General features: G+C 42.6%; 1 long non-coding RNA gene across 1 annotated transcript; it reads left to right on the plus strand.

Annotated features, from left to right (window-relative positions):
* Nucleotides 1-6,424: 6,424 nt before the first annotated feature.
* LOC135110950 (uncharacterized) lies at nucleotides 6,425-8,561 on the plus strand. The gene is made up of 3 exons (XR_010273505.1): nucleotides 6,425-6,803; nucleotides 7,612-7,895; nucleotides 7,988-8,561. It is a non-coding gene; the product is annotated as an uncharacterized LOC135110950 (long non-coding RNA).
* The last annotated feature ends 7,975 nt before the right edge of the window (nucleotides 8,562-16,536 follow it).

Below are 16,536 nucleotides of genomic sequence, written 5' to 3' on the forward strand. Positions count from 1 at the left end.
AACTGTAACGGGAAGTAGAACACCCACATTACTGGTTCTGCAGGGAAAATAAAACTATACTTGATCGATGTTCTCACTCTCAGGTGTGGTGGTGCAATGGCTGGTGCGGCTGCTTCTGACTCGCTTGCTGCTCGTGTGCATCAACGCTATTTGTGAGTGAGATTTTTCCTGTCTTTGTCTCGTGTCTTGGTTGTAAATTGAGTAGCTGTTGAAGTTTGAGAGTGGAAAAAACATCATTACTGTTATCATTGTTATTATTATGATTATTATTATTATTATTATTATTATTATTATTATTATTATCAGTAGTAGTAGTAGTAGTAGTAGTAATAGTAGTAGTAGTAGTAGTAGTAGTAGTAGTAGTAGTAGTAGTAGTAGTAGTAGTAGTAACAGCAGCAGCAGCACCAGCAGCAGCAGCAGCAGCAACATTATTATTGTTATTATTATTATTATTATTATTATTATTATTATCAGTAGTAGTAGTAGTAGTAGTAGTAGTAGTAGTAGTAATTGCAGTAGTAGTAGTAGTAGTAGTAGTAGTAGTAGTAGCAGTAATACTGGTAGTAGCAACAGTAATATACTTTATTTTCTTAACCCGATCCAAATCTATTTCCTGAACATCACGAACGAACATCAGTAACTTGTCCCAGCACCGCCGCACAGTCTCAAAGTTAGTGTGCTGCTGCTTGTCATGTACTTTCACTTTTTCCACTGATAGAAAGAAGTTATCGTCTCACGGTCAAAAACACAGCTTAGACCTTTTATCTCCGGAATTAATCTGTATCTTTTCCTTTTCTTCAGCGTCATCTTGATGAAAACTGCTCATGATATACGGGTTTGTTTGCTCGGTTTGGCGTCGAAATATTAATATGAACAACTCTCTAAGCACAGATGTTGAATATATAAAACTTTTACCGTTTAAGCTGAGGACACCACCAATACCATCAACACTATCGCTGAAAACGAGTCAAGTACATTAAAGTCTTGAAGAATCTTATACTCTCAAGCGTCAAGGTATCAGTGACGAGACCTCCCAAAACCAATTAATACACGTATAAAAGTACAGACACATAATCTAAAGCGACAATCAACGTCAGAATCAAACTTCCACTGTCTCCAATTACACTGCAAGGGGCCACACGCACGCGGGCACTGGACACCTCCGGGCGGGCCATCCCGGGAGGAGGCGGATCCCTCGCTAATGAACCGGAAGCCTTTATCTCCCCTGATCTCGGCTGTGGCACATCAAGGGAAAGGCGGAGGGTCGGGGTGGCAGCCAGATACCCGCATCACACCAAGGACTCGAGGTCTGCTGATAGACAAGAGCCAGGTGGTGCGTGTAAAGGAAATTTTGAAGTGCGGCCCTAATTCTTCTTCGGCTTCATGTATTAGGCGAAGAAGAGAGTGAAAGGAAGCAAGGGAAAGAACCAGGAAAGAAAAAAGCAATCAGACAAAAGAGGCGAAGAGAAAGAAGAGTATTGTGAGAAGACAAGGAGGAAGAGGAAGCAAGAAGCAGCTTTGAACAAATAGAAAGAAAAGGACAAGGTGATAGCAGAGAGGAAAAAAGGCAAGGTGGAAACGGAGACAATAAAAAGCAGAGGTGAAGAAAGAGTTCAAGGACAAAGTAAGAACAAGGAGAGAAACCAAATAGGAAAAGGAAGAAAGTAGCAGAGGTGAAGAAAGAGAACGAGAAAGAGGATAAAATAAAAACACGGAAAGCAGACAAGAAGAAGAAGAAAAAAAAATAGAAAAGAAGCAGCATAGACAGAGAAAGAGCTGGAAGGCAAGGTGATAGCAAGAAAAGTTGAAGGAAACATACTTCGAAATTACTGATGATCCATAAGATAACATTTAGAAGACAGGAAAGAAAGTCGAGACAGAAAGTGGACTTAGGTAAAGATTTAATGGGATTGGTTTGGTGGAAGGCGGTGACAATGTGACTTGCATATGATTGGAGGAAGCAAAAACACACACACACAGAGAGAGAGAGAGAGAGAGAGAGAGAGAGAGAGAGAGAGAGAGAGAGAGAGAGAGAGAGAGAGAGAGAGAGAGAGAGAGAGAGAGAGAGAGAGAGAGAGAGAGAGAAGAGAAAGTAGGGGAGATATGAAAGAGAGAAGGGAGAGTGGAGAGATATGAAGGAGAAAAAAAGGAAGGGGAAAAGAAGAGAGAGAGAGAGAGAGAGAGAGAGAGAGAGAGAGAGAGAGAGAGAGAGAGAGAGAGAGAGAGAGAGAGAGAGAGAGAGAGAGGAATGTGAAGACTGACCGAGTAACTGTGAGTTCGTGACTGAGAGTGCGTATGTACGTACGTGTGTGTGTGTGTGTGTGTGTGTGTGTCTGGACAGAGGAAAATGTTCTCGTTCGCGCGCAGGTGAATGAACGCTCACAGCTGAAATGTGCGCGCAGACACACACACACACACACAGAGAGAGAGAGAGAGAGAGAGAGAGAGAGAGAGAGAGAGAGAGAGAGAGAGAGAGAGAGAGAGAGAGAACCAGCTAACACCTTGCTAGTCGCTCGCTTGTTTAATCGTCTAGCACAGTTTGTCCCTAATCTCACTCGATGGTTCGTTAGCTGGCTGGTGTTCACGGGCCGGTACCTGCGCCACCTCTTCACGAATGCCTGATGCTCGCCTTACGTGCCAATTACCTGTTATTACACAAGCACCGTTGGCGGCTTGTTTACTTCTCTCATTGGAATTAGTGGAGATGGTCAAGTAAATCTCTGGTTCTGTGTTTCCACATGCCTGTGACTGAAACTCCTTGAAGAGGGAGGTTTCAAGACACTTCGCCTTGTAATTCTGAGTTTGGTTTTTGGAGGGTTATTTTCTTTAGGGACTGGCATCTTCAATTGGCCTTTCCCCCTCTCTCATCCATTTTTTTTTTTCGTTGTCCCAGTCCAGAACCCGTCTTACATAACAAAATTATTGTAAAAGTAGAGTAGTATTAGAAAATATGCTTTAGAGTTTTGGTACTTTGATGTTAGTACTACAACATGTAAGGAAAATATATTATTTTTGAAAAATATGCTGTGGTTTTCTTAAAAAAAATATGCATGATAGCAGTTACATTGGAGTAATAACAATAGAAGCAGTACATAGCAGCACTAAGGGCAGAACATGTATTTGTGAAGGATGTACAACTGTTGCTTTATGAATCATATGTAATTGCATGAATTGTGGAGTGAGAGTAATATTAGAAACAGCACATAGTAATGAAAGAAAAGAAGTATATATTCTAGAAAGAATATATAACAGATGGCATTTATCAGTCCTTCCCAAAGAATTATTGCTCTTTGTCACATCAAGTTCACTGAAAAGGAAAGAGAAAGAAAGTTTTAACACAATAGTAAATAAATCTATATATAATACCGAAACTTTACGATCCATTTAAAAAAAAAATCACCCAGCTTAAAGTGGCGGTATCAAGTCAAGAAAGAGGGTATTTATATTCACACGTGCTCATTTTATTTATTTTCTTTTTTAACACTTTCACACACTTATGAATTTTCTGTCAAGTCAAGTTTTGCCGGTGAGGTGAAAAAAGGTTTATAAGCGGACGCACTCGTTTCCCTGATGTGATATTGCGTGTGACGAAAGGGAATATCTTCAGCTTCAGCGCTCCGTGTCTCCCTAGTACGCAGTTAATTTTCCTGCACGTTAGAAGTACCAGAGCGAAAGATATGTGAACGTTTGCTGGGATGACTTGGAACAGACGAGTAACACAGGCAATCGAGTGGGGAAGGTTACGAATGATGATGGTGATGATGAAGATGTTGATAATTATGATGAAAGATAGACAATACAAAAAACAAAAGAGCATAAAGGAAGCTACAAGAAACCAGCAGGCCTACACGTACACCAGACCTTGTATGAAGCATATCTATACATATCTACCTATTACTCTTATCAATACATTCATCTAATCTTCATATAAAGATTCCTATTGTATGACATTGCTGTGCGACTCATAATCTTACCGTAATTTGTCCTTAGCAACACCGTGTTAATAAAAATTCACACGGAACTTATTTCTAATAAGTATCAGTAATTAATCAACCCTTTTTTCCATAACTGACTTTAGAAATGCCAACATTATTTCAACACATTGATTTAAGCGAGCATTATAATTGGTAATTAAATTATGCTGAGTGAGAATTCCTTTTACAACTACCACACCTTATGTGGTCTTATCCACAAGTACAATTGGCAATGAGGACATAAGGCTGACAAAGGTGAGTAATATTTCGCTGATGTGCACTACGCTTACCTTCCCGCGCTGCTTCGCCTTCTGATGAACTACGAAACTTTTACCTGTGAACTTTAACATCTTTTTCGGTTCATTTTCCACGCGAGGTTCTCTCGTGGGCCAGGCAGCGTGAGGAGAGAGGAGAGAAATATCGAGATGAACGACTCATTATATATAAGATACGTGGCGTGATAGGAAATGCGTGTACGTATTCAGCTCAGACGTGCAAGTGTGTGTGTGTGTGTGTGTGTGTGTGTGTGTGTGTGTGTGTGTGTGTGTGTGTGTGTGTGTGTGGCGGGAATTGTTTCTCTGTATGTACACGTAGTAGGTGAATGAACGAGCGCTTTGAACTACACACACACACACACACACACACACACACACACACACACACACACACACACACACATCTGTGTGTGTGTGTGTGTGTGTGTGTGTGAGAGAGAGAGAGAGAGAGAGAGAGAGAGAGAGAGAGAGAGAGAGAGAGAGAGAGAGAGAGAGAGAGAGAGAGAGAGAGAGAGAGAGAGAGAGAGAGAGAACCCGATATGGAAATTTTATTGGAGAAAGAGGAGAAAGAGAAGAGAAAAATACAGGGATGGATATATATATATATATATATATATATATATATATATATATATATATATATATATATATATATATATATATATATATATATATATATATATATATATATAAGGGTGAGGAAAACGTGGAAAGGGAAGAGAAGGAGAAGGAAAAGGAATACATGTGTTTATATATGAGAGGCAAACAGCAGCAGACTGTGTAAGGTCTCTGTATGGCTGTCTGGAAACTTTAACTGCCTGGTAAAGATGTAAGATAGTACAATGGAAGCGTTCTCCCCACGCACCACTTCCTGCCACTGTCATGAAAACATATGGAAAAAGTATACCACGCAATCTGGAAAGAAAGTAACCTGGAATCTTTATAAGAAACTATGAAAAAATGCTTCATCATTTACTCTATAGTGAAATCTACTGCTGGACGGTCTAAAAATAGATACAGTGAGTTGTAAAAAAGGAGGGGGAGGAGTGGGGAGTGGGGCGAGGAGGAGGAGGAGGAGGAGGAGGAGGAAGAGAACAAGCAGAAAACGACCATATGGCCAAGTTTTACATCTCAGATTTAATTTTCACAATAATTCTAATATTCCCATTAAAACAAAACAAAAAATCACGTTCTTGACGTAACTTTTTATTTATTTATTTAATTTTTACTCGTCACCCGGAAGGCATCATTACACCACGTCGAGAATTATACTTCAATGAAGTCCAGCTTCCACTATATGAATTTCGTGTGCGACAAGGTATTAGCACTGCCAGGGTGTGAAATTCCTGCCTCTGAGCAACAGGAGGGGCACGTAAGCTACCTTGAGGCCAGCGACACTGCCACATCTGTTGTCTGACGCACACCTGACTGACCACGTGTCTGGCATCGCACCTCTGTAATAACACCTTTGTTGTACGTAAGCAGGCGGACAGTTTCTCTCTTCCTCTCGTGCAATCTTCAGTTGACAGTTAAATCAGATCGCGTGAAAGGGTATACAGAAAAAGAGGATGAAAAAAAAGTAATCTCATAGAAACTGGAGAAAATAATCATTAAAAAAATCATCTTATATTCATTAAACTTACGAAATGTTATCAAACCATTTTTCTCTCTTTCGCCTAGTCATTAAATAACATAAATTACTCCTCCCCATTCGCAAAAAGAATGAGAGAGAGAGAGAGAGAGAGAGAGAGAGAGAGAGAGAGAGAGAGAGAGAGAGAGAGAGAGAGAGAGAGAGAGAATTGCATGCGCGTAGATTTAAAGAAAATTGGAGAGAGAGAGAGAGAGAGAGAGAGAGAGAGAGAGAGAGAGAGAGAGAGAGAGAGAGAGAGAGAGAGAGAGAGAGAGAGAGAGAGAGAGAGAATCAAGTACTCGCTAAATTTCTCACAAGTTAAACAGTTTCTCTCAGTTCACAACATTGTAAGGTAATCAGTCCCTTCCTGGCGAAGAGTTACGTTCCTTTCTTGCCGGTCCCAACAATCTATTTACTTCCATAACACGAGGGAGAGAAGTGAAGTGTTTACGTCTGGAATGTGTGTCGAGAGAGAGAGAGAGAGAGAGAGAGAGAGAGAGAGAGAGAGAGAGAGAGAGAGAGAGAGAGAGAGAGAGAGAGAGAGAGAGAGAGAGAGAGAGAGAGAGAGAGAGAGAGACTGTCGAGAGTCAGTCTGGCTTCTCTGGCCCTATATAAGGAGACGTTAGACGAGCCTCACTAGATCCTGAAGACGCGAGACAGAAGTATAAGGAGATGCCTGGGAAGAAAACACGCACTGCATCCACAACTCTTAGCTGTTACCGGGGGTTAGAGAGAGAGGAAGTAATGGAAGGGAGGGAAGTGAAGGAAGTCCACGTAACACAGCAACACTCTTCCGATCCTTCGTCAGGCAACGCCCTCCCGCGCCCCCACCACAGCCGCTGTTGCTGCGCCGCTGTCAGTGCTGCTGGGAACACCTGAGGGAGCGTTGCGCCGCGTGGTGGCGGCGAGGGGCAGCTCCAGCAGGTCAGTGACCTTGCGGAGTGTGCACTGACCGACCGAACAGCGGAGAGAGAGAGAGAGAGAGAGAGAGAGAGAGAGAGAGAGAGAGAGAGAGAGAGAGAGAGAGAGAGAGAGAGAGATAGGCTACATGGGTAGACAGACTAATAGAGAGCCACACAGATACATAACCAGACAAACAGAAAGACAGACAATTCAGGTAATCCAAGAGACACACAAAGACAAACGAACAGACTGGAATATATACAAATGGACAAATAAACAAACATACAGGCATACATTCATACATACATACAGACAGATAGCTAAAACAAACAGATCAAAAGATGGACTGACAAAACAGACAGATAGACGGGCTTTCTCTGTTTCCTTAGAAAAAAAAACACGATAATTGTTCTCACGTTCCTTCCAATCACATGAAAAAATATGATTGATTTCATAGTCATATTTCAACACTTTCAAGTCCAATGAAACTTCATTTTGCTGCCACGAAATAAGGCTCAACATGGACAGAAAGCAAAATAGCATCCATGTTTATTGTCATTTGTTACTGAATAGAAAGTAAAGTTCCATATATAAGAGATTGTCTGATGCTTTTCTCCTATGTGTTGAAGTCATTGGAAGGCCGGAAGTAGAGAGAGAGAGAGAGAGAGAGAGAGAGAGAGAGAGAGAGAGAGAGAGAGAGAGAGAGAGAGAGAGAGAGAGAGAGAGAGTTAATTATCCACGATTTAATCATAAAATCAATAAACTTATCAAGCCCACATTTCATTCACCCTCATACCCTCTTCCCCCCTCTTATCCCCCTTAATCTCAGCCTTCAGCACGCCTTCAGCACTCGCTCACCACCCTTCAGCATGGCCCCGGCATTAGCGCACCGCAAGCATCCTGTCGCGGCGGAAGGATCGCTCGCCACCCTGAAGGAAAGGCTCGTTGGAAATTCCATTCCGGGTCACTCACCTCTGAGTCTGTCTTCCCCCCACAACCCACTGGCCGTGGGAGACTCTTACTCAGTCACGCACGACGCCCGCCCCCTCCTCCCTTCGCGACAAGACTGCGTGGACCTTGATACACCGTCAGCAGCCCTCATCCCCTCACGTGGTAAGGGCACATGTCAGGCGTCCTTTTTTCCGCAGTCAAATAGATGCAGTGTGTGCATTGCGTGTTGATGATGCACCTTTTAACCCTCGCAGGTGGTGGCAGCGTGGCGCAGCACCTGGAGCCCCGCGCCGCTACGTTTACCTGTGAGGCGTTGCCATGAAGCCCTCTGCTACATGCCACGGTGACCAGGGAACTATTGGGGTTTCTGTGCAATTGTAGATAGTAAAGCCACGTCTTTGAAGTGTTTGTGTCTTTCTTTCATTCCCCCGTCACGTTCTACATTCCTCCCTTCCTCCTTCCCCGTCAGATTCCTCAAATACTTTACACTTGTATGTTACAGAGAAAAGTATTAGAAGAAAGTAGAACTTGCACATGAGACTACTGCGTCTGTGTTCATGTCCGTACGGCCTCCTTTGGTCCAGCGAACACACGGCGTGGCGAGAAACTTTTGAGAGCTGAAGGTGGAGTCAGTGCACCTTCGTGAGGCTCGTGCAGCTGAGGTCATTGACTGCTGCAGGTCGACCGGAGTTTGTTCCTCCTCACACACACACACACATACACACACACAAACATATATATATATGCAACCCCCTTCCTCACACACACACACACACACACACACACACACACACACACACACACACACACACGCAACCCCCTACTCAACACATACACGCACACACACATATACAACCCCCTACTCAACACACACACACACACACACACACACAATATCTACGAGAAAAAGTGAAACAGATACAGGTAACAGAACAAACCAGTTTCAATAAAACAACAACCACGTGATACACCCCCGTCTACTCCACCACCAGCACCACCACCACCACCACCACCACACCTCCACCATCAGCCAGTCACACAGCGCGCCGCCCCGCCCCAGCACAGCTCCGCCCTGGCCTCCCTCAGTAGTCTCCTCGGCATGTTGCTCGTGCTTTATGTGGTGCCGTTGTCATTCTCGCCGCGTGTGGAGCGAGTGCCCGGTAGACTTTTGGTTCTATGGGTTCAGAAAAGTTTAGGTTAACATTTAAGCCTCCTGACCGCTTTCCTCTACCCTGGCAGGAGGCACGCGAGTAACGGGGGTGGCGATGCGGGAGACAAGAGTCGAGTAGGGGAGAAGTCGTGGGGGACGGAACGGGGCGGAGGGGCGAAAGTGGCGTGCGGATCGCAGGTGGGATGGGGAAGGGAGAGGACCAGGCGGCGGGGACGGGATGTGGAGAGTAGTAGGGGAGAAGAGAGGAAGGGGGAGAGAGGACGCCAGAGTACGTTGATCCCAGGAGCCTCTGCCGTCGCCCGCTACAGAGTGTAAACAAACCTCGCACGTGTTTTCGTGGAGAGCGTCGAATGGCAAATTTGCTCCCACGGACTTCTATATTTTTCTCACTTATCTCACTGCCCAGATACGCCGCTCTTATCGTTAGGGTAGGAGGGCGTGGCTTGTCTCCCCCCAACACCGATACGGGATCAAGGGTCGCTGCTGCTATCGCTAAGAATATCACGAAAAAAGAAGAGAGACGCTTACCCCTAGCACCCGCTGACAAGAGCACGTGCAGCAGACGTCATCATTGGAGTAAGACAGCGTTGCCACGTCATTCTTTCCACAACGCGAGGTAGCCACCCAGCTGTATATCCTCACCATTTCCTCTTTTTCCTGCTAATAAAGTGTTACCGACGAGGGCCCTCCATGGTCGCCCCTCCGCGTGTCCCTCCCATTCACATGTGACCATAAGTACTATCCCCATAGCACAAGAGGTTCATTTCTCGGTGCGTGGACGTGTGAGTTACGTGTAGCTTAACGTCGTGGAGAGCAGATGGCTACCATATATAGGGAGGAGTGAACGAACGGGGAGGGAGGGGCGAAGGGAGAACGGAGATAGGGAGGGAATAAAGAGGGACAATGAAAGGGTGAAAAATGTAGCACCATTACCCCCCCCCTCTCTCTCTCTCTCTCTCTCTCTCTCTCTCTCTCTCTCTCTCTCTCTCTCTCTCTCTCTCTCTCTCTCTCTCTCTCTCTCTCTCGATTACAAATTGATGGATCTGAATTAGCAGTAATAGCAGTTGGTCTACTGTAAATTTTTAGAACTGGAATCTCAGCCTCGTCACCAGTCTAATTTATATTCTTTTTTCTCTTTCCGTCTATGTGTGTGTGTGTGTGTGTGTGTGTGTGTGTGTGTGTGTGTGTGTGTGTGTCAAACCGGGTGAAAGGAATACTATTCTTATATGGTTCCTCCTCCTCCTTCTCCTCCTCCTCCTCTTCCTCCTCCTCCTCTTCCTCCTGCTCCTCTTCCTCACCATACGGATAATTTGACCTATCTCAAAAATTAAATCTTAGTTTACTTTAATGAGATCTGCCTTTTATTCATTTTTTACTCAGTTTTCAATCCATTTTTCATCTTTACACTTCGACTATACTATATAGACCTTGTCAGGTATTTTCCTATAAGATGTTTGGTTTGGAACTTGGAATTTTCTTTTTTCCTGAATATCAAGACCTTTGTTAGAAATCTGATTAATGAGAGAAAAAAATAAAAGGATTAATTAAGGCGATCTGCCACTGAATCACGCACGGTAAGGAGCACGGTATTTCTGCCATTTAGTTGCCTATAACACAAACAAGGTAGAGTAGAGAGGTAACTATATCTACAGGCAACAAGATACTTCGATGAGGTCCACCGGAACAGACGGACAGGCGACAAATACGTGTTAAGGGGAGAGCCATTTCTCGTGCAGTGGAATCATGGTGACGAATGATGGTAAGGATGAGAAGGAGAAGAAACCCTAGAAGAGGAGGAGGAAGAGAAGGAACACAAAGGAAGAACAAACAACAGCACATGCATTGTCTTGTCATGGCAGGAATGTTTTTAATGACTGTAATCTAACATACAGTGATAAAATAGAATAGCACAGACAGAAGAGGAGGAGGAGGAGGAGGAGGAAGATGTTACATACGATTACGCAAGAGAACCAAACAGCAACATGTCTTAGGCCCTTGGTTGTTTGGTAACTACTAACTAAATACTGGTTGAGAAGGAGGAGGAGGAGGAGGAGGAGGAGGAGGAGGAGGAGGAGGAGGAGGAGGAGGAGGAGGAGGAGGAAGAAGAAGAAGAAGAAAAAGAAGTAGTAGTAGAAGTAGAAGAAGAAGAAGAAGAAGAAGAAGAAGAAGAAGAAGAAGAAGAAGAAGAAGAAGAAGAAGAAGAAGAAGAAGAAGAAGAAGAAGAAGGTGAAGGTGGAAAAAAAAAGAGGAGGAGGAGGAGGAGGAGGAGGAAGTCTATAACAACAGATACAGCTCTCAGGGAAAGGTGCAGTAGAGGAAGGAGGAGGAGGGGCAGGAGCAGAACGTGTGCGTCACCACGATCACACTTCAGTTCTCAGGGAAGCGTAGAAGGAGAGAGAGAGGAAGGTTAATCCAGTAGCCACTTATCAGAACACTCTACGGTCTCAAGGTCTCAGGTTTCACCCCTTGATATTCTCTCTCTCTCTCTCTCTCTCTCTCTCTCTCTCTCTCTCTCTCTCTCTCTCTCTCTCTCTCTCTCTCTCTCTCTCTCTCTCTCTCTCTCTCTCACTCTAGAATGTAAACAAAGAACCGTGTTGTCTGCTGCGCCACGCTGCTTCATATTACTGAGTGTCACGGGCTTGGTTGTACACAAGGCTCTAGAAGTAATGTCACGTTGGCGAGACACATAATCTCATCCCCTGAACCTCTGAATATGTAGTGGTTGTAGTGGGCAAGACTTCCGGCACTGTATTCGCAAACACGTCAGCGTCTCATCTCCATCACCAGTCACTGAAGAGGGTTATTGAGATTTCCAAGGGTGTTTTCATGATTCCAGTGATAGTTCAACAGGAATCTCTCACCGTCAATGAGAACCCGACAAATCATCTATGTGGCCCTTTGAAATAATTCTTATGAGAGTCTGCATTTGACACGGGTCTCTATCCTTTATCCGAGTCACCGTTCTCGTGTCCCAGAAGTCCATCGCATACTGGTGTGGTTTTATGTTCGTAGCATAAAAAGCCTCGTGAGCAACGAAACGTTTTCATCCTCCATTGTATCAACACATGGCATAAAAACAATAACAATAGAACCTACAGAGAAATATCACCGTGTGTGTGTGTGTGTGTGTGTGTGTGTGTGTGTGTGTGTGTGTGTGTGTGTGTGTGTGTGTGTGTCCTTGCCAGTGATAAATTTAGTTGTAGTTTTGTGAAGTGTTTGTCTGTTTAGTAATCTCTGTGTTTCGTAATGTGTTTGCGTATACTAGATATCCGTTTGTTTATTTACTTGTGCTTGTTTGCTAGTATGTGTGTGCAAATCATGGATGGCCGAAGATAATAACTGACAAATTGACTGATATATAATCTACAGCACGGCAACGATGTCATATGGCGCCACTAATCAACGCTGGTAAAACATGGAGAGAGAGAGAGAGAGAGAGAGAGAGAGAGAGAGAGAGAGAGAGAGAGAGAGAGAGAGAGAGAGAGAGAGAGAGAGAGAGAGAGAGAGAGAGAGAGAGAGAGAGAGAGAGAGAGAGAGAGAGAGAGAGAGAGAGAGAGAGAGAGAGAGAGAGAGAGAGAGAGAGAGGGAAACACATCCAAGTTTCTCCAGTGCGTCTTGTTCCTAAGAAACCTAATTTATGAAGGCGGGGAAGCAGGAAGACAGACGAGCCTTCCAGATCTTAACAGTAAAGGTGATGAAGTAGTAGAGGTGGTGGTTACCTCCTGGATTAGAAAGCTGGGCATGAAAATGATTAGCAAGACCTGAGCGGCAGTGCAGTGTGAGGGGAAATGCGCCCCACTCAGCACATTCATAAAAGCAGCAACCGTGAAAATAGCGGTAGAAGATTACGAGAGGCAACACACACACACACACACACACACACACACAGAGAGAGAGAGAGAGAGAGAGAGAGAGAGAGAGAGAGAGAGAGAGAGAGAGAGAGAGAGAGAGAGAGAGAGAGAGAGAGAGAGAGAGAGAGAGAGAGAGAGAGAGATTACATAAAAAAAACTAATGAAATTAATGATACTTAATGCTTAATAGATAACTCAGTTTTACTTAATAATGAAGTATGTGTGTGTGTGTGTGTGTGTGTGTGTGTGTGTGGTGTACATTGCCTCCCTCCTAACAACAATATTCGAGTAATAAAACAAGAAGAGTTGATGAGGCTTATACTATATTATTCATATATGTTTAATAATGAAGTGTTGTTTGAGCCAGTACTTTCCCCCATCCAACCCAACCGGCAAAAAAAAAAAAAAAGTCGTGTTCTCTAACAGAGGAGACGTGTATAATTTGAAAAACATAATGGATAAAGTACAACACGCCTAGAACGAGAGAGAGAGAGAGAGAGAGAGAGAGAGAGAGAGAGAGAGAGAGAGAGAGAGAGAGAGAGAGAGAGAGAGAGAGAGAGAGAGAGAGAGAGAGAGAGAGAACCACAAAGCTTAGCAGAGTCATTTATGGATAGAGAAAGAATGAGGATAACTGAGGAATTTAATACTGTATATTAACCAAAGTAGCAGTCTAAATAAGAGTGATAAAATATGTTCTTATGTTCTCACGAAGCGCCGATCCATCCCTTTAATTACAATTTAGTTTGCCACGTAATCGGATCAAGAGGCTGGTTAGTTCATTAGCTTGCTGAAGCCAATTGAGGCATTAGTGAAGACTTGTTCTGAATTTTCTTTAATTAAAAGAGTGATCTGGGTTAGTTGTAATATCAGCGAGCATGGAGAGAGGTAGTCTTTCATCATTTAGATTCTGTGTACCTGCTTAGAATTTAAAGCCAAAACCTAAAAAGTCACAATGACGGAAAGTAGTTCTCAGAAAAAAAAAAAAAATCAAGTGAGTGAAGAAAGACATGTACAACGGGTATCGACGAATATGGTAAAAAAAATTAGGCAAAATTCTACATTCCTGTTAAAATTACACTTGTAAGAGTCTGAATGATAAAGACACGAACATCTTACAAGTAAGCAAGTGATTTAATGGGAATAAAAAAGTCAGGTACACTCACACTTAAAGCAAGGTTGAAATATAGACGCCAGTCATCGCGTGGGAGCCTTGCCCAGCGACTGTCACCATGCTCGTATTTCCTCGGGTGGCAAAGTTACTGTATCAGAATACGTGACACCGAATGCAGTGTAGAAGATAGTTATTTACTCTTGATCACACAAGGTTAGTCATCACAGGATCATGGGAAAGTAAGGAAATTCCACATACCTACTTGGTCTACACAGGGCGGCTCCTGAGCACTTGAAATTGTATCTGCCCTCGTCAACCATAAATTTAACCATTCTTCTCTAGAAAATACTCGTATGTAACTGAGCTACACTCGTGTCATCCTGTTCCTGAGTCAGTATCTGTCCTGTCTTTCCTTCAACTGATGTATATTTCGTACTTATATCACCTCTTCTACTTTATTCTTGAAAAAAAATAAATAAATAAAATAAAATAAAATAAAATAAATAAATAAATAAATAAATATATATATATATATATATATATATATATATATATATATATATATATATATATATATATATATATATATATATATATATATATATATATATATATATATATATATATATATATATATATATATATATATATATATATATATATATATATATATATATATATAGTGTCTGTGCGCTTGCCGCGTCTTATGCTATACAGGATCTGAGCTACAATTCTGAAGTCCTGATCTTGTGGCTTTATCTATCATGTCTTTGCTTCAGCTACTGTATACTTCATTCCTCTTTCATACAATAGCTCCCACGTGTGGGTCTAATGGCTCCTTGCAACTTCCTTTATTTTATGTTCCTATGTTCTCTTCTAGTCTATTCCAGGTGTCTGTATCTATAAAGACATGGATTGGTAACATCGGTAAGCTATGTGGTCCTCACAGAACCTCAAGCCCGTGGTGGACGTCGAAGTGATGTAATTCAAGAGCGACTAAATGGGATGCAAACTGCTCGTCTTTAAGAGTTCGATGACCGGTGAAGTGTATTGTACGGCATTTTTTTTTTTTTCATTCACACTGACAACAATGCAAGGACCACAACTGAACCAGAAAAGAATCCAGCCATTCTGTCGCTCTACACAAGGTCAACTGAAAAGTTTTAAATGCCAGAAACTAAATTTCCTCTTCAGATAGAAAGAAAAAATAAATATTCATTAAGTATTCACATTACAAATCAACAAAACAGCGAGTACTTTCCCGAGAGCGAGAAGCAATTAATCAAAGTAAAAGTAAATACTAAATAGCAGTTCTTTAGAGCGTATTAGAAATTCATTTAGATTAAGGGATATTCAGAAACCAAAGGATTATAATTTTCCAAGAACGCTCAGTGACAGAAAAAGCAGGAGACAACTATGGAAATTATTCATGTCATTACCTTGAAATATGCATACTCTCTCTCTCTCTCTCTCTCTCTCTCTCTCTCTCTCTCTCTCTCTCTCTCTCTCTCTCTCTCTCTCTCTCTCTCTCTCTCTCTCTCTCTTTCTCCATTGAAAAATAAACAAGAAGAAAAATACCAAGAAGAAAAGATAGAAATAGCAATAACCTCAAAACAACATCAACAACAACAACAGTAACAACAACAACAACAACTACTACTACTACTACTACTACTACTACTACTACTACTACTACAGCTCTAGATAATACTAAATCTAGACGTGAAACTCAATTTTTTTTATACTGCTTTTAGATTAATTTCCGTAAGACTGGAATGGTCGGCCTGGAAGAGAGAGAGAGAGAGAGAGAGAGAGAGAGAGAGAGAGAGAGAGAGAGAGAGAGAGAGAGAGAGAGAGAGAGAGAGAGGCGTGTCTTCTCATACCGATCACTCTATTTTTAAAACTGTCCTATAACCTTGAAAAACCTATTTTCTGTCTAATCTCTCTCTCTCTCTCTCTCTCTCTCTCTCTCTCTCTCTCTCTCTCTCTCTCTCTCTCTCTCTCTCTCTCTCTCATATAGGATGCTTATATAATTTTAACACAGTTTTTTTCACTTTGTTTTTTTCATTTTTTTTATTTTCTTCCTTCTTTACTGTCAGAGTTTTCAATCTTCTCCTTTAATTTCCTGTCGACGAGCTCCTTTTTCTCCTTATGTATTTTTTTCCCTTTCCTACAACGGGTCAAGAAATGTTTCGCTTCTAAGCCACTAGATGTCACTGGCTCCCTTCCCTCGAGTCCCAGCGTCAGTCCTTTCCTCTCTCCCTCCCTCTCTCTCTCCCTTCCACCATACTCCAATCCACTCATCTCTCCTCCTCCTCCTCCTCCTCCTCCTCCTCCTCCTCCTCCTCCTCCACCTCCTGCTCCTCCTACACCTACCTAAACCCCTCTCCCTTCCTCTTGTGTGTGTCTGGTGCTCGTCTGGTTTCAAGCCGCTTTCCTCTTTCGCACACACACACATACACACACACACACACACACACACATACACACACACACACACACACAGTCAAACAGAAAGCTTATGTAATCAGGTCTTCACGTGGCTCTGAGTTATGAAAAAAAAGCCACCATTTGAAAAAGGAATAAAATAATTTCGCCCTTGTTTTATTTTATTGTATTATTTTACTTTATCTTTTTTTTTGCTCGTGACCTCGGAAGCGTTCATCGTCC

The sequence above is a fragment of the Scylla paramamosain genome, chromosome 21 (genome assembly GCF_035594125.1).
Source record: "Scylla paramamosain isolate STU-SP2022 chromosome 21, ASM3559412v1, whole genome shotgun sequence".
NCBI classification, from domain to species: Eukaryota; Metazoa; Arthropoda; class Malacostraca; order Decapoda; family Portunidae; genus Scylla; species Scylla paramamosain.